General features: G+C 42.9%; 1 protein-coding gene across 8 annotated transcripts in view; it reads left to right on the forward strand.

The window, feature by feature from the left end:
• gse1b (Gse1 coiled-coil protein b) overlaps positions 1–22,631 on the forward strand; it is a 247,879-nt gene that overhangs the window by 186,023 nt on the left and 39,225 nt on the right. The window contains exon 1 of one of the 8 annotated variants that reach the window (XM_053622514.1): positions 10,441–10,679. The exons of the other annotated variants lie outside the window; for them this stretch is intronic. The gene's annotated coding sequence lies outside the window, so the exon portion shown is untranslated. Of the gene's footprint in view, positions 1–10,440; positions 10,680–22,631 lie in introns of those variants that run through there. 8 annotated transcript variants of the gene reach the window in all.

Raw genomic sequence — 22,631 nt, forward strand, 5'->3', positions numbered from 1 at the left:
GTTCCTTTGTGGATTTACACATACTTACAAAAAAAAAAAGGTTCAATCTTGTACTCTTGGTGAACCGTACTATAGAGTGGTTCCCCATCACAAAGACTCCCCAGTAGAACCCCTTTTAGAAAGATTAAGAACCCCTAACTATATCATACTTTTTTAAAAAAAAAAAGTTGGTTCTTTGTGGATTCTTCGAGTAGTTAAGGCTTTTCGCTCCCTAATGGCCTACTTAGAACCCTCTATGATAGGGAAATGTTCTGTAGTAGGGTTCTATGTGGAATCTTTAATGGTTCCCCTGAAGTAACAAACCAGATGATCCTTTTGTGTTCTAGATTTAACCTTTAGATGCGTTCTTAAAAGATTATACAATCTTATATACAATCTTAAGAGAAAAGAGATCCTTTCTTTGGATAATTAAGGGTTCTTACCTTCATGGGTATCGTCTCTACAGTCCTTAAGGGTTCCTTGAGGGTTCTTTGGATAATTAAGGGTTCTTACCTTCATGGATATGGTCTTTACACTCCTCAAGGGTTCTTTGGGTGGTTATGGGTTCTTAGATTAATGGGTATTGTCTTTATATTCCTCAAGGGTTCCTTCAGGGCTCTTTGTATAGTTAAGGGTCTTAGCTTCATGGGTATCATTGTTACACTCCTCATAGGTTCCTCAAGGGTTCTTTGGATAGTTAAAGATTCTTAGCCTCCTGGTGCCACCTTTTATCTGTAACCTTCAATGGTAGGGAAACGCTCTGCAGAATGGTTTTATGTAAGCTCTTTAAAGGTTCCCCTGGAGTGATGGACCATTTTAGGTTCTAGATTTAACCTTTTTTTGAATATTAATGCACTTTTGTGTGGATATCATGGGTATTGTCTTTACACACTTAGAAGAACAGGGTTCCTCAAGAGTTCCTTGGATAGTTAGGGGTTGTTAGCATGCTTAGGAACCCTTTCTGATAGCGAAATCTTCTAAAGTAGATTTCTACTTTGAACCTTTACTTTAAAGGTTCCTCGAGGAACCAACCAAAGAACTACTAAGCGTTCTAGATATTAAGAATGTATGTCATGATACACTTTTCTGTCTGTTATCCATACACTCTCAGAAGAAAATGGTTCCTCAAGTGACGAACCAAAAAGCCGAGTAACAAGCACACTCTTAAAAGAAAGGTTCCTCGAGGGTTCTTCGCTCGGTTAAGAGTTCTGTCTTTAAAAGCGCTCTCGCTGGGATCTTTTCTGAAAAGTAAACACTGTTATACGCTTCCAAGTAGCGCTGTTAACAGTTTTCCCAAAGGAACCTTTTTCAGGCTGCTGGATTTAATGTTTGGACGTAAAAAAAAGAAATGTTTCTTTTTAAACAGTTGTGTAATATTTCGATCAAGAACAACATCGGCACTGCTGTTTCGCTAGCATGTTGTGTATTGTGAAAAAAAAAAATGATCCGGTACATGTTCTGTGTTGGTGTATGAATGTGTTTCCGCTAATGTTTGTGGCAAGGTATTGTGGGAGCGAGAGAGAGACAGAGAGAGAGAGAGAGAGAGAGAGAGAGAGAAGAGGAGTGAGTGAATGAGCAAGAGGCTATAAGTACTTTGCTTTCGGTTGGTTTGTGAAATCAATGGTGTGTGGCAGTGTGATCGATGAAAGGGCTTAGGAGAAGGGAGTGGGCTAATGGGCAGGTCAGTGGCTCCCGCTCTGCCTCGGCTCTTTCGGCTATTACCACTACATCTGTTAATAGTCCCCTCTCCTCGCTCGCTCCTCCCGGCAGAGAGAGAGAGAGAGAGCGAGAGAGAGAGAGAGGCTGCGAGAGCTGGTTTGGACGTCTGACTGCTTTAGAAGATAGAGCGCAGAAGAGTAGAGCGTCGTTTCTTTTTCTTTTCTTTTTTATTTATTACGTTCACTATCCCACTGATATATCCATACGAGACGTAGAAATCTAATGCCATTCTTCCTCCATCTCTACTCTGCAAACCGCACGTCTACGGACGCAACATGAACACGGACGACGGACGTTGGGTTACCGATCCGTGTCACTGTAGTGTCCATACAAACCTTTATTGATTGATTGATTGATTGATTGATCGATTGATTTTTAGCAATTTACCAGCATATCTGAATAAAACGTTGATGTCGTTCCTCAAACATTAGCCAGAGCCAGAGCCAGAGATGTTAGCTTGCTACATTAGATAGCCACGGAGGTCAAAAACGGTGCAAATCTGAGTTCTGACTTCCTTCTTCCGAGGCAAGTCGAATGCAGCGTTACAACAGCTGGGGGCGGAGCTTATTTCCATAAACAGGAGTCTAAACAAAAGCCTGTTTAAACACATCACTGTTGTTCTAAGCTATCTTTAAAATGACATGATGACTCTGTTTCCTTTCTAGCGCTCTAACAGGGTTATCTGTCTCGTTCAGGGTCTAGCTGCCTCTCTCTGCCTCTCCTGTCTCTTTTTGAGAGGCAGCATATGGTGCGAGTGCGGCTGGGTGTTTACAGAGACATGTACTGTAAATACTATGCAGATTACGGAGCGGCATTCTCATAATCCCTTCAAACCAACACCTTCTGTGCAGGCCTTTGTCTGTCCTGTCATTGGCTCAGCCTTCTCTCTCGCTTTGAGGATTAACTGAGAGGTGATTAGTCATATGTTGCCGTCCATCACTGAAGAGCTGCTTCTTTTCTCTGTCTTTGAACGACGGTGATGACCTCTCGACCCTGAGGTCATTTGTATATATATATATATATATATATATATATATATATATATATATATATATATATAAACCAGGAGTGGGAGTGGCTTAAACTAGAATTTTGTTTCCCTCTTTTTTCTTTTCTATACCTTAGCCATTATGTTTTCCTTCAATAGCTTCCTTCCTGTTTGAAGTAGTATCTAAGATAAGATAAAATAAGATGTACCTTTATTGATCCCCCGTAGGGGAAATTCAGATTGACACAGCAGCACAAGTAGGATGAGTAAGATCAAAGAAAGTAAGAAAAAAGAAAAGAATAATTTCCATAAATACCTGTACAATAGAAATAATAGAAATAAAATGAATGGCAACAGTAAAACAGATCTGTGTGTATTTACATATGCTGGAGTTCTTTTAGAGGTATTTTAGGCATACAATTTAGTAACAAGAACAGCTAGACTTGCTGCTAGTGGAGACATCCACCAGGTCCATTGGCGTCGAGGTTTTTGTTTTGTTTTGGAGATGTACTTGGGACTTTTTTTTTCTTTTTAATCCTCCTCAAACAATTATTATTTTCATTTGTAGCTACCTGCGACATTTTAGAACAAATTTAGCTGGTTCTATTTCCCAAAATATAAACCAAATTAGCAGCCTAATTTAACGCTCCACGACCCTGAACAGGAAGTTACTAAGGATGTATGCTCATGTTAATGAAACTCGGGCTTTCTTTGTCACACGAGCTTCATATCTGACCTTACACTCCTGTTCATACTTTTTTTTTTGCATTTTGTGTGTGTGTGTGTGTGTGTGTGTGTGTGTGTCTGTGAGATCTTTGATGTAGTGTGTGTAGTGAGAAATGTACTGCCTCTTCAGCAGCCAGGCAGAGCATTGGGTCAGAGAGGAAGGTTAATGATAGCAAGGCCCTCATCTCTAATGTCTGCCTCCTCTCTCTCTCTCTCTCTCTCTCTCTCTCTCACACACACACACACACACACACACACACATATACAGAATCCAGTACAAGATGAAAGCACACCGACAAACACCTTTGCTCTCTGTTAAAAAACACCACATCGATCCTAACAATCGCTTTGAAGCTTTGAAGTATGTCACTCACATCCATCTTTTGTTATTAGCCTTTAATCAAATGTCCCTTTTTTTTTTTTTTTTTTTTTTTTGTAGACATGGAAAATTTGTTCCTGAGCGAATATCCAGGACCGTATGCGCTTGGAATTCTGCACCCAAAAATATATCCTCGCCACGTAACACAATAAAGGGTTAGATACAGTAAATCTGTACACCGAAACTGTACGCTCCGTTCCATTTGCTCAACAGGACGCCGTTTGGTTAAAATAAATAAATAAATAAATAAATAATCCGGCTTTGGATTACTGCTAGCTACTGTATCATAGCGGTCGGTGTTACCGTGGAAACGACTTGCCTCCGAGTCTGGGGAATAAATTTCTATTTTGCTATACGTCTGATATGTAATGGTGTTGACTTGCTAATACACCCCAGGCTAATAGATTATTAGCTTCAGTGAAGTTTGTAGCGCAATCAGAGTACCGAGTGTATCGGATTCCGTGCGCCGCGTCTTCGCTAACGAGACGAAACTCGCTATAACTAGCACTCGGAATACTGTTGCAAATGATCACTTATCCGCGTGAACCTCACACACACACACACACACACACACACACACACAGTGCTCAGCAGTGGGCCTCCGTTATCCTCTTTCCATCTTTGCATTTCCTTTGCATCTTAATTGCTAGTTTTTCCCCCCACCCACCCCGGCGCTAATGTAGTAACACAGCACCAAGACAGGAAACCTAAGACCCCAGGGGCCTGTGGGAACTGTGGCCCTTTCATATTCCCTCTTTCTCTAGGGCCCTTTGAGGATTAACCCAGTCTGGGGAAAGCCCATTGGTGTAATGGTGTAAGTAGTGCACTTGGTTAACAAAGAGAGCGCAAAGCTTTAAGTAGTACTCTTAATAAAAGAATAGGCTCTGTTTTGCATAGTATGTAAAGATAGTGTACAGACTGTATTTCATATTTGACCACGGGTCTAAGGAAAGGGGTTCTAGGGAAGGATAATGGGGGGGCTCTCGGATGACCTCAAGGGTCCCGGGTCTTTTTCTTTTTTTCTTTTCGCTCCTCTTCTTTTCTCATGAAAAGCCTGATACTTGTTGTGTGTACAAAAGGAGAGAAAAGAGGGAGGTGTGGGGGGGGGGGTCTGAGCCGAGCCGAGCCGAGCCGTGAGCAGGGGGTGACGGAGAAAAAGAGCCCAAAGGTGAAGGAGGCATTCTGATCTTTAATGACAAAGCGAGACGAAGGAGAAGAAGAGGCCCACATGCTTTTTACTATGCCTACCAAGGCCTCATCTCTATCCACACATAACTGCACGTGACTGAGCGATCGAGCGTGTACGCCGCTCCCGCATCATGCTCTGGTGCCGTGGTCTTGCCTCGGGACCCGCATTCGTCCTTTATCATTAAGTCACGACCCAGAAGAATTTCTAATGTGTGTCATTTATCTTACGAAATGAATAGCGCGGTAAATGGGCTGTGCCTTCGTGCACTAAAATGATGAAACGGAAGAAAACAAGAACAAAAACAGGAAACGAATGAAAACGTGGCGGGGGGTGGGGTGGGGGTGAACCTTCAAACGTAAAAATGTAGATTTTCCAAAAATCGAACTCCTTATCATAATAAATATCCGTATACATATTAACAGGCCGTAATCGGGCATCATAACATGTCATTAACGCTTAGTTCGCACGCCTGCCGAGTCAGAATTCACAAACAGGAAACGCAGACGGTCTTCCAGCGCCTCGTACCTCAGCGTCTGTCCTCGATGTAAGTAAAACGTATTTAAAGTGCACCTATTATGCTTTTTCAAATATCCCCTTTCGTGTCGAGCTGTTTGTGAATGAAAAAGTCTGCAAAGTTTCAAACATCTAAGCGCACGGCAAACGGAGTTATCGACCCCCGAAAGAAGGAACCGATTCTGAACAGCCGAAACGATTCGCCAGTAATTCTCTCAGTAAAAGTAAAAAATTTTAGGCTTTACTCTGAGTTACTGTCAGCCTACAGTTACAGGGTGTGTTTATTAACGAGCCAGAAACACCAGATTCCAAATATCATCCGAGGAATTAAATGGACACTCCTGACTCACCAGCGAATGAATTCTTTGTTATTTAAAGACAATATTTTCATTATGTGATATAATTGTGGCATACGTAGGCTATCGGCAGGCTATCCGAGCTTTACGAGTGCAGATTATGTAACACGGCCAGTTCTGCACGATCTATTTAATGTAAGTAGAACCTTCATACTGAATGTTCTAAGAGTCTTTTGTACTATTTTTGATATTAATATATTATCTAGGAATAAAACATTAACACAGATGCTTGTAATCCCAAGCAAATTGAAACTTCTGAGCTGACTAGTTGAAGGTCAAGAGCCTCGCTCAAGGGCTCGAATGCTGGGAAATATTGTTAGCAGACAGCAATTAACCTACAGCTGCGAAACATAACATGATATTCAGCTTGTACTGTAAAATATATATATATATATATATATATATATATATATATATATATATATATATATATTTATTTATTTATTTTTCCCCACCCCTGCTTGCGATTGCAGTAGTTGGTGTAAAAGTAATGCGCGTAAAGGAAAAAGGGTTAGCATGGAGATCTAACAGAGAGGTTAAGAGGTTCCTGGAGTCCGGCGGCGAGGCCAGAGCCGGATCACAAGCAAAGCATGTCTCTTTGTTTTTGATTTATTCATTAATGCATTCATTTATTCACAGCACACTCGGTGCCCGTGAGGTCCCGTCTCCCGTGGGTGATATATTGTAATGAATTTAACAGCGAGCGAGATCCTTCAAAAAGCTCATCAGAAGCTTAAACCCCCTCCTACCTCCCTTATTGAATTAAGAGAAGCACGCTCAAGGCCAGCACAGAGCTGTTCTGAAGAGGAGGAGGAGGAGGAGGAGTAGAGCAATGCAAAAATTAGACGCCGTTACACAGGGCGTAAATGTCCCATAGGCATTCAGACTTGCGATGCACCTGCAGCTCAGCATGAATGCAGTAATCGCACTCCGCTACAGCACGTTCTACAGCATTTAAGGTTATATAAAATGTTAATGTGTACTTTTATATATTTATATATATATATATATATATATATATCAAGAAAATCAGACCCTATCTCACTGAACAGGCTACACAGATACTAGTCCAGGCTCTTGTCATATCAAAACTGGACTACTGTAATGCACTACTCTCGGGCCTCCCATCCCGCTCCATCAAACCCCTTCGGATGATTCAGAATACAGCAGCACGCCTCGTCTTCAACCAGCCCAAGAGAACCCATGTCACACCCCTCTTCATCTCCCTCCACTGGATTCCTGTAGACGCCCGCATCAAATTCAAGGCCTTGATGCTCACCTACAAGAGCTTGTCTGGAACAGCACCCTCCTACCTCAACTCTCTCCTGAAGGCTTACGCTCCCTCACGCAATCTGCGTTCGGTTAACGACCGACGCTTAGTAGTACCTACTCGGCGTGGCTCAACGTCCCTATGCAGAACCTTCACACTAACCGTCCCTCAGTGGTGGAATGAACTTCCAACCTTGATCCGGACCACAGAATCTGTCACATCTTCAAAAAACAGCTAAAGACCCACCTCTTCCGTGAGGACGTAACTAACCCCTAAAATGCCAACCCCAACATTATCTTAAAAAAAACAAACACCTCCTCTGCGCACTTTGCTTCTCTAGATCTCAACTTAAAGATCTTGTATAGTAGCACTGCTTGTATTGTTCTCCGCTTGTTATATCGCTGTAAATGCAAATATATCTCAGTCTGCTGACGCGGTATTGTTGTACATCCGGAACAATCTGCTAATCTTGTCTTCTGCAGTTTGTGTATTACGATCGTACGATTGTCAGGTTCGTGTTACGTGCCGGGAAGCTTCCGTGTCAGAGATTCTTCCGTGACGGAAAGATTCGAGCCCTAAGTGCACACACTTAGAGCTACTACATTTGTCAGGATCATATACTTGCTCTCCTTTGGGGTCAGTGCGAGTTGAGGGCTTGGCTTTCAGACAGATGAGTGAGCTGACATTTTGTACACACACACACACAGAAACATGCGCACTTCCACCGGAGATGCAGTTCTGATGTTTTGACAAGAGCACAAGTGCCTCTTAGACGTTTCCTTAACCCCCTTCTCCTGCTGAAATCCCCAAGCAGAATGGGGGTCGAGTTACCGTTGAGACACAGAGACACAGAGACAGAGAAGTGTATCATAGCTCACTCGCTGTTCCTGATACACCTCGGAAAACAGCCCGTCTCGCCAGGGAGGCTCGTCCTCGCCGCAGACATGCAAAGCAATTAAACCCGCAGCCTTCAACTTCATCTTCCCTCCACTGACTTATCTACAGTTTTTTTCTTTCTTTCTTTCTTTCTTCCTTTTTTTTTTTTGTTTTTTTTTGAGATAAGTCCCCAGATGGCACCTTTGAGAATGTTTACTAGACATGTTCCTGGTGCCAAAGCTGAAATAGATTTCCTTCTAAATGAGCAGTTTTTCGTGCACAGCGAAGGCACCCAGCAGTGAAAAAAAAGAGCTGTATGGGTGATGAATGAGTGAAGGTGCTTAGAAATGTCAGGAGAAAATGTCTGGGGTACAAAGGGGAACCAGTGCTTGCAGACTAAAAGCTGAGAGCTTTATGTGCAGGGCTAAAGCGCTTGAACTTGGAAAATTCTTTCTTTTTTTCCTGTCTTTTTTCTCGAAAAGCAGGCTGTAGTTCATTTTATTTCATAACGAAGTCCAAGAGAGCAATATAATAATAATAATAATAATAATAATAATAATAATAATAATAGCCATGGCTATTCTTTTTTATTCGCCGTCATTCGATCAACCCAGTTTTCCTCGTAATTGTTAAGAATTTCCCTGAATGCCCGTATCACTAGAGCACAAAGATTCAATGCAGCGGTGCCAAAAAAAAGCCAGACGCCTCGAATAGATCTCCTGTCCCGCGGGAGTGATTTGCTCTTTGTGATGACCGGTGTTAACCAACACTGGCCTATTGACTGCTAGTCCACAGTGAAGCCATTGATGGACAGTGAGGTCTCATTAGTGTCACTGCTTTTGGTGGACGTCTGACCCCTAGTGGCCACGCCAGGCGATGACATGTAATGACATTTAAAGCCTATTGTGACTGTTTGAAAGGGTCAAGATCGTAAACTGAAGCAGGGAGGTGGCCATGTAGGTGACACAGGTTGACACGAACTTTAAAAAAATAAGCCTTGAGACTCAACCAGCTCAACTGTGACCACTTTATGTCGTGTTTGAGAGATCTGTAGCTTCTGTAGGAATTCACGCAGAAACCACTCTGAAGCTCATCGTGCGATTCCTCTAACTGTCTGCAGCCGAGCCGGATAACCCTTTAACTGTCTAATAAATTCCACGATGCATCTTTGTTAACTTTATAAATATTAACCTCGTCGTCTAGAATAATTTGGATATTTATCGGAGACGTAGAGCTTTCTATTCCTGAACTTTCCACCTGTTAGGTAGGTCCCAGTTAACATTGTTTATAGTGTTTGAGATAGTGAGGTTTGGATTTAACCTATGTTATTCAGCTGACACCTTCGCAGCGCTTCAGAGTCCACGGTTCGAGGCGGCTTGGTTACACTAAAACAGCTAAACCTGGTATGGGATGTTCAATAAGCAGTTGAGTGTCATGGTCATACAGGTGGTCTAGAAACTTTTGATCTTATGTTGTGTATAGTGTAAAAATTGGGAGGGGAAAAGGGGATTCATAGGTGAGCGGATAATGTCTGGACCAGCTGAGGACGGAAAGATGTAGTGGAGAAAATTTGTGTGCACCATGGTGAACATGTTCCCACTTTTTGGAACTTTTTGAGCTAGTTTCAGGGCTTTTCATGTGTTTTATGGACTGGAAATATTTACCGAAACCCTACTTTGAGAACCACTGCATTTTCTCGATTACTGCACTAGATATTATCTACTACACTGTTAGACATTTGCATTTACGACATTTATCAGGCGCCCTTATTCAGAGGGATCGGTACTTTTTTTTTTTTTTTAAATACAGGGTGTTCCAGAAGTCTCCATACAAAGGGAAAATGAAAATCTTTTATCAAAATGTACTTATTATCCTATATATACGCCTTTGACAAAAGAATAACATATTGAAAGCATTCTCGTGACTGGATCGGGACGCTGTCGCAAGATTGTGATGGACTTTTTTTTTTTGTAATTACACGCATCACACCAGATGTCTCCCATGGGTCCCATCATGAGTGGGAGAGACTACGCTGTGTGTTTACAAAGAAATATAGAGGATGGATGTTTTCTAAATAAAGTTACATTTTTCTTAAAAAAAAAAAAAATTAACAACTAAAAAATTCCGCTACGTATGGAGACTTTTAGAACGCCCTGTAGGCTACAACTTAGCAGTTGAGGGTTAAGGGCCTTTCTCAATGTCAACATGAGCTAGCACTCATGGATACATGAATACAAAACAACAACAACAACAACATTCCAAAACTAGTGCACTCTGTAGTGAAGAGTGTTCAGTTTCAGGCCTAGTGACTGCCTTGCTTTTGTTTACTCTAACATAATAGGTCTAATTCTCACATTTGACAATCCGGTTCATTTTGACTTCCGGTGGGCGTGGCTTTCTCGCTCATCCCCCTCCCCTATGCGAGTGCGAGCAGGTGCTTGTCCCCCCCCTCCTCCTCCTACTCGAAGTAGGAAGCCCCGCCCACTCAGTGGACCTCAGCAGCCGGCTGAGCGTCGACTCGGTGCTACTGCTGCTTCTCCCGTGTCAACAAAGTATCCTACAAGCTCAGTGTGTGTGTGAGAGTGTGTGAGAGTGTGTGTGAGAGTGTGACACAATGGATACACGTTTCTACCTCATCTGGGATTTATAAGGAAGGAAGAAACAGGACTTTACTCTGTTTATCGGTGAGTTTGTTTGAGGTCTGATTCGCTGAGAAAGCGGTGAAGTCTTCATTAAAACGCGACTCTGTGTGTGTGTGTGTGTGTGTGTGTGTGTGTGTGTGTGTGTCGTGTTTGTAGTGTGTGTTTTTTCTACACAAACACGGATTTCTTCTAAAAACACACCAAAGACTTAATATAAGACCGTGTAGTCGTGCTTGTGTTGTTTAATCAGGTTTATAACAGGTTTTGTACGCCTCACGAGCTCAACTTGTTTTGCTAGTAAGCTTTGTTTTACTGCATGATTTGGTTTTGTGTCCATTTTAATCAACTTCCGTGAAGTTTATCTATCTTGTTGTGTTTTTGGAGGTTGATTTGTGACACTATTTTATTGTATGTGTTGAGATTATACGTCATATCGCGTAATAACACACTAATGACCTACATGTTACGCTCGAGCGTGAGTAACTCCGCGTCTATTTCCTGTTTATTTTCATTATTATTATTATTATTATTATTATTATTATTATTATTATTATCATAGTCTTTATTTCAGACTTTACACCAGTCAGACATCTGTTCATAAGCTCCAGGCTGGAATGACCTCCATGTCCTCCCCTCTGTTATCATCTCATAACATGGGTTTTCATTTTCAACTTTTTGGTCATTTTATTTAATGTAAAGTTTAGAATGATCTAATGTATGATGAGTCTGGGTCTCATTTTGTCGTGTGGTTTTAGATAGAGAAGAAAAGCTGTGTGTCTGAATCCTATAGCAAGCAGACAAACAAACAAACAAGTGAAAGATCACGAGCTGTTTATTTTGGCTCTGTTCTCTGTGAAAGGAAATCTCGCGAGATTTGACGGATTTGGGACAGTATTGGTGAATCATGAACGAGATTTCATGACCGGTGTATTATGATGCTGCTGCTGTGTGAAGATAAATAGATGGATAGATATTTTATTGAGCTTGAGGAACGTTTTAGATGTTTTTTCTTTTAGTACACAGTATAATAGATTTATATAAGTATTTTATTCAACCTGAGTAATAATGTATTTTTTTTTCTTCAGTTAATGCTAAAGATTAAAAACTGTATATAACAACATAACAGCACGTGTCTAGCAGTATGAGGTCTTTTTTTTTTTTCCCGCAGAGGTGACGTGACTCTTTTTTTGACTAAAACCGAAAGCCATAAATAGATTTTTTTTTTTTAAATATATATATTTGAATATATAAACCTACATAGGCTACCTAGTTGAATCACCATCCTCGACCCACGAATTCTCATGTGATGTAATCCCAAGCTGTCATCGTTTGTACACACACTTTTTCGAGAACGTGTGTGACTTGCACAGCCGTACGTTTTGTCGGCTCGGGGTGACGGTAAAGCTGGTCCGTGTCGTTTTCTTTCTTCCTCTCTCTCTCTCCTGTTGTTGTTGTTTACGTTCTCGGCGTTAAAAAAAAACGTTGGATCATTTAGTTTATTTTTGCATGTTCTTATCGAGGACTTCGTTCATTAGGACACACAGACACACACAACAAACACCTCCCGCCCCCCTTCCTCCCTTCAACTCGCTCGAGTTTGCATGTGTTCAAACTGCACATTTGCCTTTGACGTGAATGTATTTGACTAGCATTAAAAGCAATATGGCTGCTTCTCAGTGTGTGAAAGGGAAGCCTCTGGTTGGAGGTTTTTTTTGTGGGGGGGGGGGGGTTAATCGATATGCATGTCGAGGTTCCTATACATGCCAGGGGTCCTCTCGCCTGTTGACTGATGCCTGCCTGAGATAAACAGGAAGTGGCAAAGCAGCTGTGCAAATGCATCAAAAAGCCACCTGTCTGCAAACCGCCATTGTGGAGAGCAAAGGCCTTTAGGGCTCTTCTCTCTCTCTCTGTCTCTGTGTGTGTGTCGCTTTCCCTCGCTTTTCTGCCTTTTCACTCCCAGCAAGAGAGGGGGAAGGGTCGGGTGTTTCCTCACGCTTCCAAATTCCAGCGTCATTAACGTTGTTGCCTAGAAATTTTCCTCTTTGCTGTTGTTCCGCTGTTAGTCACCATGAGATCGACAAGTGCATCAGATAACACAAGACTAGAACATAAGCATCAAAGCCGAGCCGGAACTTCCTCGGGTCTTCTTTTGAACTTTCTCACGCGGCAACATTATCATCGCCCCTGATGAAAAAACACACACACATTCCATTGGTCCTGCTCTGTGAGTGTATATATATATATATATATACATATATTTGTAAATATATATATATCTATTTGTGTGCCATAGTGCCCTCTGGGGGTCGGTGTAGTCTCGGCCACCCAGGAAAGCCAGACCACCACACACACACACACACACTCACAACACAGCATCAGTTACACTTTGTACAATCACAAATTAGCCTTGAAAGCCGACTCTGGAGGCAGCTCTGATTTGCCTACCCTCCCTCTGCTTCTACCAATATGCAAATGGACGGCAGGGAAGAGCTTATCCACAGTCTCAGACAGGTCTGAACATGCACCAGCATTCAGAGGCCAGCACCTGCAAACAACCGCCGTACACATGTGACGGTTTTCAGGCTTTACGTCCAGGCACGGCGGAAGTACGTCGTGTTTTTCTTGGCTTCGTCGAACCAGGAACTATTTCGGGAAGGATCTCGTCACGTCGTCATATTAAATGTCGTTAAGTCTCAATCAAGCGCTAATAAGTCACTGTGCATAAGCAGTGTGAATCAGTCGGGTCACAGTTCCTGAACCGAGGCCCAGAAAGCGGTTTCTTTTTCGAAGCACTTTTAGTGTGTTTACGTCCTCGGGGGGTTTAGGAATTTGCACGTTGTTTACTAAATACTTGTCATTTCCTACTCAGGTACATCCCGGACTGTTTCTAGGCGTTGTGTACAAGCGAGTGTGGTGTGTGTGTGTGTGTGTTTAGACCGAACGCTAAGTAGCGCAGCCCCAGGAGCGGACCAGGGCCTGAATGAGGGCTTTGAGAACGCCAACGAGAGCGTTTGACAGTTGCTCAGCCTAATCCCTCTGGAGCTGATAAGCAGTGGCTAAACAAACGTAGCGCGAGCAACACTGGAGTCGGAGATAAGAGACACGCACAACGCCCCCTCCTTCCTCCAACAACCACCCCCCACCCCACCCAACACACACACACACACGCATGCAGTGCAACACACTCTCTCTTATCGCTCTGTAGTTCTCAGGAACTTGGCCGAGTTCACAAAGCTTTAGGCAGGAAGCGCGATTGTCGTCGTGGACGGCTTCTCGCGAGTTCTAGCGGGATGCCGAGAACGTGTGAGAACCTGACGCATGCTCCAGTTTAAAGTCTGGTGTATACATTACAGCCAATTCAGCAGGAACGGTGGCGCTTTAATGCTTGATGTGTCCTGGCTCTCTCTCTCTCTCTCACACACACACACACACACACACACACACACACAGTGTACACCCTACACCCAATTGAAGTGCTTAAGGTGCACTACTTTTCTGCATTTTGTACGTTGTCAGCTCAAGCAGCTTGATTTACATACATTACACCCTGATGTAAACACATCTGCGCGCCTGTTACAGCAGTGACACGACAGTTTCTACAAGATTTTCCTGTTCGAATACCGAGAAAACGCTCTCCTCGTGACACGTCTTAAGGAGGAAGTGAATTCTGAGGACCACTCCGAGAGAGATCTGTGTTTGTTTGTTTGTTTATTTGTTTGTCTGTTTTTCCACATAAGGCGCAAACCGTATCGACGGAACGCGGACGAACGGACCCACGCCAACAGTAAGCGTCATGCTAATAAGCGACACGACAAACGACGTAATAGAACGCCGATAAAACGTTTCACAGCGATTTTCATCAGAGCGCGTTAATATACTAATAAACGACGTCAGGGTGGAGTTTTTCCCGGGGGGCGGGGCGATACGACAGAAATATCGTATCGCGATTTTCGAAAGTGATTCCTACGATATCACGATGTAGAGTTGAGGTCATAAGTTTGCATACCCCTTTGCAGGATCTGCAAAATTATAGTAGTTAAAAATAAAAAAAAATGCGGGTTGTTTATTCCTTTATTTATTTAGTACCGCCCTGAATAAGCTGTTTCACCATATGATGTTTACATCTAGTCCACAAGACACATTTTATGGCATTTCGGCTTACATTCGATCTCATTTATACATCTGAGCAGTCGAGGGTTAAGGGCCTTGTTCAAGGGCCCAATAGTGGTAGCTTGGCGGTGCTGGGGTTTGAAGTCACGATCAGTGCTTAACCAGTGAGCTACCACTGTTCCAGAACTCACCCCCCCCCATGGGAATCGAACCCAGGGTCTTTTGAACTAAAGCTTGTTGTTTATCACAGTGTACCACACAGAGATAAACAACAACTGCCCACTGTTCTTCAGAAAAATCCTCCAGGTCCTGCACATCCTTCGCATTTGCCAGCACTTTCTGCACATCTGAGCCCTTTCCATCAGCGACCGTATGATGTCCAGATCCGTCTTTTCACACCGAGGACGACCGAGGGACTCGTACACGACCGTTAACAAAAAGCGCACACGTTCACCGGTGCTCAAGAAGGCAGCACAGGATACATCAAGAGCCTGGGGAGGGGGGCGGGGGGTGTAAACTTTTAAACAGGACGATCGTTGTAAATTGTTATCTTTTCAGGTGTCGTCTCGGGTGCGATTAATCGGCCGTGGTGGAACGTTCGAGACGCGAGGGGATGTTGTGGGACGTGATTTCGTCGCGGCAGTAAAGTACGTCCTCAAAGCAGGAAGTGTGCGCAGGAAACTCGCATCTGCTTACGCAACGGATCAGATTCTGATCTCGTGTGGGCGGTTCTTAAAAACCGAGCAATACAGGCACCTTGTTAGCGCAAAGAAAAACACAAAAAAAAACGGAAAGGCTTCCCAACAGACTGCCCCGTGAGGGGGTCTGTGAGCCCACACACACACACACACACACACACACACACACACACACACACACACACACACACACACTATTTCATTATTCAGCAATCGCACCCTGATCTTTTTAAGGTCAGGAGAAAGCCTTCATTAAAGTGCCATGACCAGATGCCAGATCAGCTGAATGTCATATGGTGCGCGTGCGTGCGTGTGTGTGTGTGTGTGTGCGCGTGTGTGCGCGATGTTGTGCACAGCAAAAGTGTGACTGCCTCCTTGTTCTCCCTGTTTGTTTGGATGCGGATTAGTCCGGAATAGCTGGAATACCTTTCATTCACACATTCCTTTCCGTCAGCGTTCGGTGTGTACCGGTTTCATTCCTGACGCCGGTGTCCGAGTCGAAGCCTTTTGACCATAAACCGAAGAACGCAACCGCGTCGCGATCTTCAGGCACAGATTCAGTCGTGTCGAGCGTATCACGTTGCTCAACGCAGAATTCGACTCGTCCCTCACGCGCAGCGCTTCCCGTCGGGATCGGGATTTCCCCGTGTTTTATAAAACGACGTGCTGGGAAGTCATGCGGCGTGACCTTTCTACCTTTCCGTACAAAAAAAAAAAGAAAAAGATCTCAACCCGAAACACTCAGACGTTTATCAGTCCGTACAGGAGTTTATTTTTTGCAGTTTCTTTGTGAGTCGTGCGACCAAAACTGACTCGATTTTGCTGCGTTTGTTTACGTATTTATCTATTTATTTATTTATTTTCAACATTTGCGATCCGACTCGAATCAAACGATTTGAAATTGTGATGTTTGTTGGTAAACGAGACGTTTTGGCTGTACTCACGTTCGACGCACGTGAACCGAAGAGGCCTTTGGCGGTGTCACGGCGCGTCTCGGGCCGAACCTGCGGAAAATCCGCCGTCATTTCGAGGAGAAGAATCGCAAGTTTGGTTTGATTTCTGCGTCTGCAAAATCAGGAAATTCCCGAAGGGACTGTTCGAGGTTAAGAACAGTCGGTCGGGCGATATATATCGAACGACCGAGAGACTGTTTATAGCCGCTGTAACGTAAGCGAACTTCTCGGACGTTCCACGACGTTGAAAGTAACTACGGTATAAACAGATAAAAAAGCGTTGTTGTTGTTTGTTTGTTTGTTTGTTTGTTTGTTATTCGATTCATTGTTTTCATGGTTGTTGTGGTGTAAGAGGAATAAAACACTTCTAGGAAAGCAGTCCAGATCAGGATAGTAACAGTAGCTATGTTTCTATCCAAGTTGCAAATATAAAATGATAATGTGATCATCTGACGTTGGCACGGTGACGCTCGGTGGTGTTTAGGTCATTTGAAGGTTGAAGGTGGCGCGTTTTTCTTTCTGAATGGGTGGAAACGATCACGGTGCGAGTCTAGTCGGTAGTTACAAACTGCATTACCCATGATTCCTTTTACCGTTTCCGGACCGTGATGTAGTTCATTAATTAGGTCTTACCCACGGCTCGTGGTCTTCCAGCCGCGCTTTCGGAGTGTGGCCATGGAGACGAGCCCAGCATGTGTCTCCTGATGAGCCTGGAGAGGGAAACGAACCAACACGAGCTATTTATCACGCGCACACACACACACACACACACACACACACACACACACACACACACACACACACACACACAAAACTCCTTCCTCCCCCCCCATTCATGATTATTTCTTTCCTTCTCTCTCTCTCTCTCTCTCTCTCTCTCTCTCTCTCTCTCTCTGTTTCAGACAGGCTATTAGGTTGCAATTGGGGCATTTGAGAGTGTGTGTGTATTTGTGTGTGTAAGTGTGTGTATCAGGAACTGTGTTAGCCTGGACTCGGGCAGAGCACAGGGAGCAGTAATTAGCAAAATTAGCAAACCGCAGGCGGCATCTGAGCTCTGATTAGCGCTGGCTCTTGAACCATTAATGCAGGAGACCACCATGTCATCTGCACCTCCGAGACTCAGAGGAGAGGAGGAGAGAGAGAGAGAGAGAGAGAGAGAGAGAAAGAAGAGGTGGAGCTGAGCGTGATCAAGGTTTGAGACAGTGTTGGGTCGATGCGGCAGAAATATCACACCGCGATACTTCGGTATGGGAGAGTAAATTGTTTACCCGGGTTACCAAACGGTGAGATATGAATATGCGTCATATGCAAATGATATGCAAATCTCGAATCGCTTCAGGCGGACACGAGTGGGATTTCTGTAAGCTGCGTTTGCGTTTAATTGAATAAGAAACCACGAATACATATATATATATATATATATATATATATATATTTAGAGCTGAGAGGCTTTAGAAAACATCATTTCCTTGAAGAGAACAAACATAGTGAGCATCAGTGCTTCCTGGATTTTGCGGTGCATTGTGGGATTGGAATGGAAGGATTTTGCGATTGAGACAGCCCTTAAGATGTCCGACTTCCTGATCAGTGCCCTGACTACTGAACTAGAGCGCTGAGTGAGACGCACCCTAACAAACCCTAAACGCCAAACCCCTCCGTCACGCTGCCGCTTTTTCTTTTCTTCCCGTACGCGGACGTGCACGTACGTATCGTCGTCTTGTCTCTGTAAACCTTTGGATGACTTTCTCATGTCCTTACAACATATATATATATATATTACCACCTACTGAATCAGGGAGCTGATCGACACGCGCCTTTAGATTCATTATCACGCCGTCGGTAGTTTAATCAAGCGAGACGTTCGTTTCTTCCAACCCGAGCTCGAGTTCCTCCTTGGCGGCGTTTTATATAACGCCGGAACGTGACGTGAGGTCGTTTATTCGAGAGAAAAACCCGCGAGTTTCCGTCGCTCATTTTCCGCATCCCGTCTCTATCGATAGCCCTAGACGTCTTCCAGCAGAAATTTCTTTTGCATTCACTTTTTTTTTTTTTTTTTTACATTTTTTTTTTTTATTATTTCCGTCATTTACATTTTCAAAATTTCCAGGAGAGCTATATTTGCATCGTCATGGTTCATTCATCGACGGACAAACCTGTCAGCGTATAACCTCAACTTAACAACCGCGATTAGAGTTTCATTTACATTTTTGGGCGGGGTCTGGGGGGGGGGGCAGAGGGCGGGGGGATTTGGTCCTCAGGGGTGGCTACATTAATAATATCACCAGAAAAGCCCCCATTTTTATTTAAAAAAAAAAAAGAAACGAAAGGAGAACAAAATAAAAATCTTTAAGCTTTAAAAAAAATGTAAGATTTAGTACAAAATACCAGCTGCTTCTAGTTTGTTTTGTAATTATTTAAAATATATATATATATGTATTAAAAAAGGAATAAAAAAACATCGCCATATCCACAATCTTTCGCAAACAAAAGAAAAGCGCACTGTAGCAGAATTGATCGTGATATCGATATTACATCAGCGGATCACCCAGCCCTACTGTGAACCCCGTGGTATTTTGAACACTGCTCCTTGTGAGGAAAGATCTGTTGACGGATAGAGAACCGTGTGCGATGACGTCTTTGCTTATTGTGTATGTAGCGAAGATCGTCTCCGTCTGGAAGCCGTGGTACTGGAACGGTAGATGATGGTGTAAGACAGTAGACAGGAGAAAGAGAGATGCAGGATGAGAGTACTGGAGTGTACTACTTCGGCTTTGTCCTCTGGTAGGCAGGTAAAAGGGGGACGTGTGTGTGTGTGTGTGTGTGTGTGTGTGTGTGTGTGATGTGAAAATTATCAAATATCCCGCTGATCCGAAAGCAACTTTGTACAAAACGCACGCCTTCGTCTACCCTTTGTCTGCGTTGTGTCTCTCCTGTTTGTGTGTAATTTTGTGTGATTATGTGCGTAATGTAATGCTAGTCTTTAGCCAGCAGAGTGCATTAGGTAGAATCTGAAAGCCAAGCTTCTGATCTGTGTGTGTGTGTGAGTGTGTGTGTGTGTAATAGTGAAATGCTGTAGGTGGATGAGACGTGCTCTGAGCTGTAATGGTTCCCCTGCTGTCTGCTGTAGCTCTTTAATGGAGCTGGATGCAGGCCTGGGCCGTAATGATGGAGCGCACACATCCTGCCTCTGAGCAAAACACACACACACACACACTCACGCACGCACACGCACGCACGCACGCACTACACGACTTTTCCATCTCCTTAAACGTCATTTTAATCCATTAAACGATTCTATTTAGAATAACTCCTTTACCAGGTTCTTTAAAGAAAAACGGCACGATATGAATATGCACGAGTATGTAAATTGGTAACCGCCCCCAGTGTCATCCTGCAATGCGTAACAGCTAGCTAACCGCTAGTAAATTGGCTTTTATCGTTTTGGCGTTTATCACATAGGGTTTTATTTTTATTTAAGTCACGTCACCTTTAAAAATATATTCAAATAAGCCTTTCAGCCTTTTAGGTTACCATAGCAACCATCATTTTGCGTAGCAGCAGCTAACGTTTATACGAGTAACCGTGGAGGCTCGGTGCGGTGCGTAAAAGTCTCCAGGGCGCACAAACGTCGTCGTCGTCGTCGTCGTCGTCGTCGTCGTCGTCTTTTAATAATTTGCGTATCGGACGCGAAAGGAACAAGTTTTCGAGCGTGACATCACAAAGCGAGCCCCGCCCCCTAATCAGTTCTACATCACATACTGAAGTTTTAAAAGGCATCCGCCAGCCATTCTTTTTCCAAATAAAATGTTATACAGGACTTGTTGATGGAGGTAGATACAGAGGTGTGACAGGCGCGTGTGTGTGTGCGTGCGTGTGTGTGTTTGTGTGTTTGCGTGTGTGACACACTTCAAACCACACTGACAGAACCAGTCGGGCTGGGTGAACCGTGTGCTCTCTGTTCTATCCTCCCATCCTCGGGGTGTGTGAAGCCCCGAGGCTGAAATTCTGACCTCACGGACACACGAACGCCTCTCCGCTATAAGTCTGTATACACATTCTCTCTCTCGCCCCCCCCCCCCCCACACACACACACACACTTGTAATTTCCAGGTAAAGAGTGGCAGATGAATTACACTAGATAGCAGCCTTTACAGTGCTCTGCTTCTTTTAACGAGCTGATAGGCAAATCTGTTCCTGGTTAAAGATTAACGGCTCTCTAGGGCACTCTGCGTGTTATCTGCTCAGCAGGCCAGGCCACACCGGAGCCACCAGGGATTACTGTGTGTGTGTGTGTGTGTGTGTGTGTGTGTGTGTGTATTTACAGGCTAGCCAGACAAGATATAGGCTAGCAAACGGATTTGAAAATACTTTGAACTGTTTTACCAAAATGGAAAGGGTGCCAATAAAAACGAGCACCGCGCGAAAGAGTACGCCGTGAAGACGGGCGATGTGGATATCAGCTGTTTCATTTTTCTTCTTTCCATGGTTCCTATTAGTCCGGTTTTTATTTATTGTTTTTGTTTTGTTTGGCGCTTTATTAGCCTAACTAAATCGTATGTATTTAATCTTATAATATTTGAAATTTTATTAAATGTGATATATTTATATCCTGTGTTGTAAAAATGCCCTCGGTTTTAAATACATAGTATGATGAAGGTCTGACAGAGTGGCGTTTAAGGAGCTGTAACGTGTCATAAGGAGTCGTGTCGCGCCCTCTGCTGGAGAAAACCTATAACGCATAGACTTTTTATTTATTTATTTATTTTTTTGACGTGCAAAACATTATTGCAATTTCACTCGTGTTATTTTACTTCAGCTATTTACACACAAATGTCACCTTTTACCCTGGAAAAATAAAGCTGTGAATACAATAACTATATATATATATATATATATATATATATGAATATATATCGCTCATCATTGTATGGATTGTAATGCGTAAGTGATATCCCGGCCGTTACCGGGTCTGAAGGGGTTAAAGGGAGTGTTTTCTTTCCAGTTGTGTTGGTCACGGTAGCACGCAGTTCATTATTTCCTCTCCTCCAACACCTCATTTAGGTCACGGAGGACTTGATATTTAGGTCTAACTAATGAGCTGAGTCAGATATGAGATATGTAGAAGGGTGATGGTGTGAGTCACACTGTTCCAAAACAAAGCGAAGGCTTCAGGTCACGATAAGCAGTTGCAGTAGTTCAGCTTCTGATTGATCGTAGCCTGGTGAGAGCGTGAATTCCCGCTGCTGTTTGAGTTTATCTAGCGTTAACATTTGAAACTGGAGCACTTAGCGACGTTGAACACAGCTTTGAGTTATAATTACGTTGATGGGTTGTTTTTTTTTTTTTTTTTTTGTTATTGCTTTGGTTGAGCTTAAATTACAACCCCAAGTCCAAAAAACGTTGGGACACTGGGTAAAATGTAAATAAAAACAGAGTGCAGATCTCATTAACCCGTAATGTTATTCACAATAGAACATAGAAAACATATCGAATGTTTAAATTGTACTGTTTTAAGGAAAAAATAAGGTCATTTTGAATTGGATGGCCGCAACACGCCTCAAAACTGTTGGGACGGGGGCAACAAAAGGCTGGAAAAGAAAGTGTTAATAAAAAGAAACAGCTGGAGGGACATTTTGTAGCTAATTAGGTTAATTGGGAACAGGTCAGTAAGACGATTGGGTATAAAATGTGTATCGTATATTATAGTATAGTATAGCATAGAATGGTATAATATGGTATAGTATGGTATAGTATTGTATAGTATAGTATGGTATAGTATTGTATAGTGTATAGTATGGTATAATATGGCATAGTATTGTATGGTATAATATAGTTTAGTATGGTATAGTATGGTATAGTCTAGTATGGTATAATATGGTATGGTATGGTATAATATGGTATAGTATATTGTAGTATAGTATGGTATAGTATAGTATGGCATAGTGTAGTATAGTATGGTATAGTGTAGTATGGTATGGTATAATATGGTATGGTATAATATGGTATGGTATAATATGGTATGGTATAGTCTAGTATGATATGGTATATGGTATAGTATAGTGTAGTATAGTATGGTATAGTATAGCATAGTTTAGTATAGAACAGTTTAGTATAGTATAGTTTAGTTCAGATATGAATAATGTAGATTTTGTAAATTTCCTTTGGATGTTGGATTGTGTTACTGATTGGTTGCTGAGTACAGTAGTTGAGTAGAGTACAGTATAGTGTAGTAT

Source organism: Ictalurus furcatus, chromosome 4, assembly GCF_023375685.1.
Source record: "Ictalurus furcatus strain D&B chromosome 4, Billie_1.0, whole genome shotgun sequence".
NCBI classification, from domain to species: domain Eukaryota; kingdom Metazoa; phylum Chordata; class Actinopteri; order Siluriformes; family Ictaluridae; genus Ictalurus; species Ictalurus furcatus.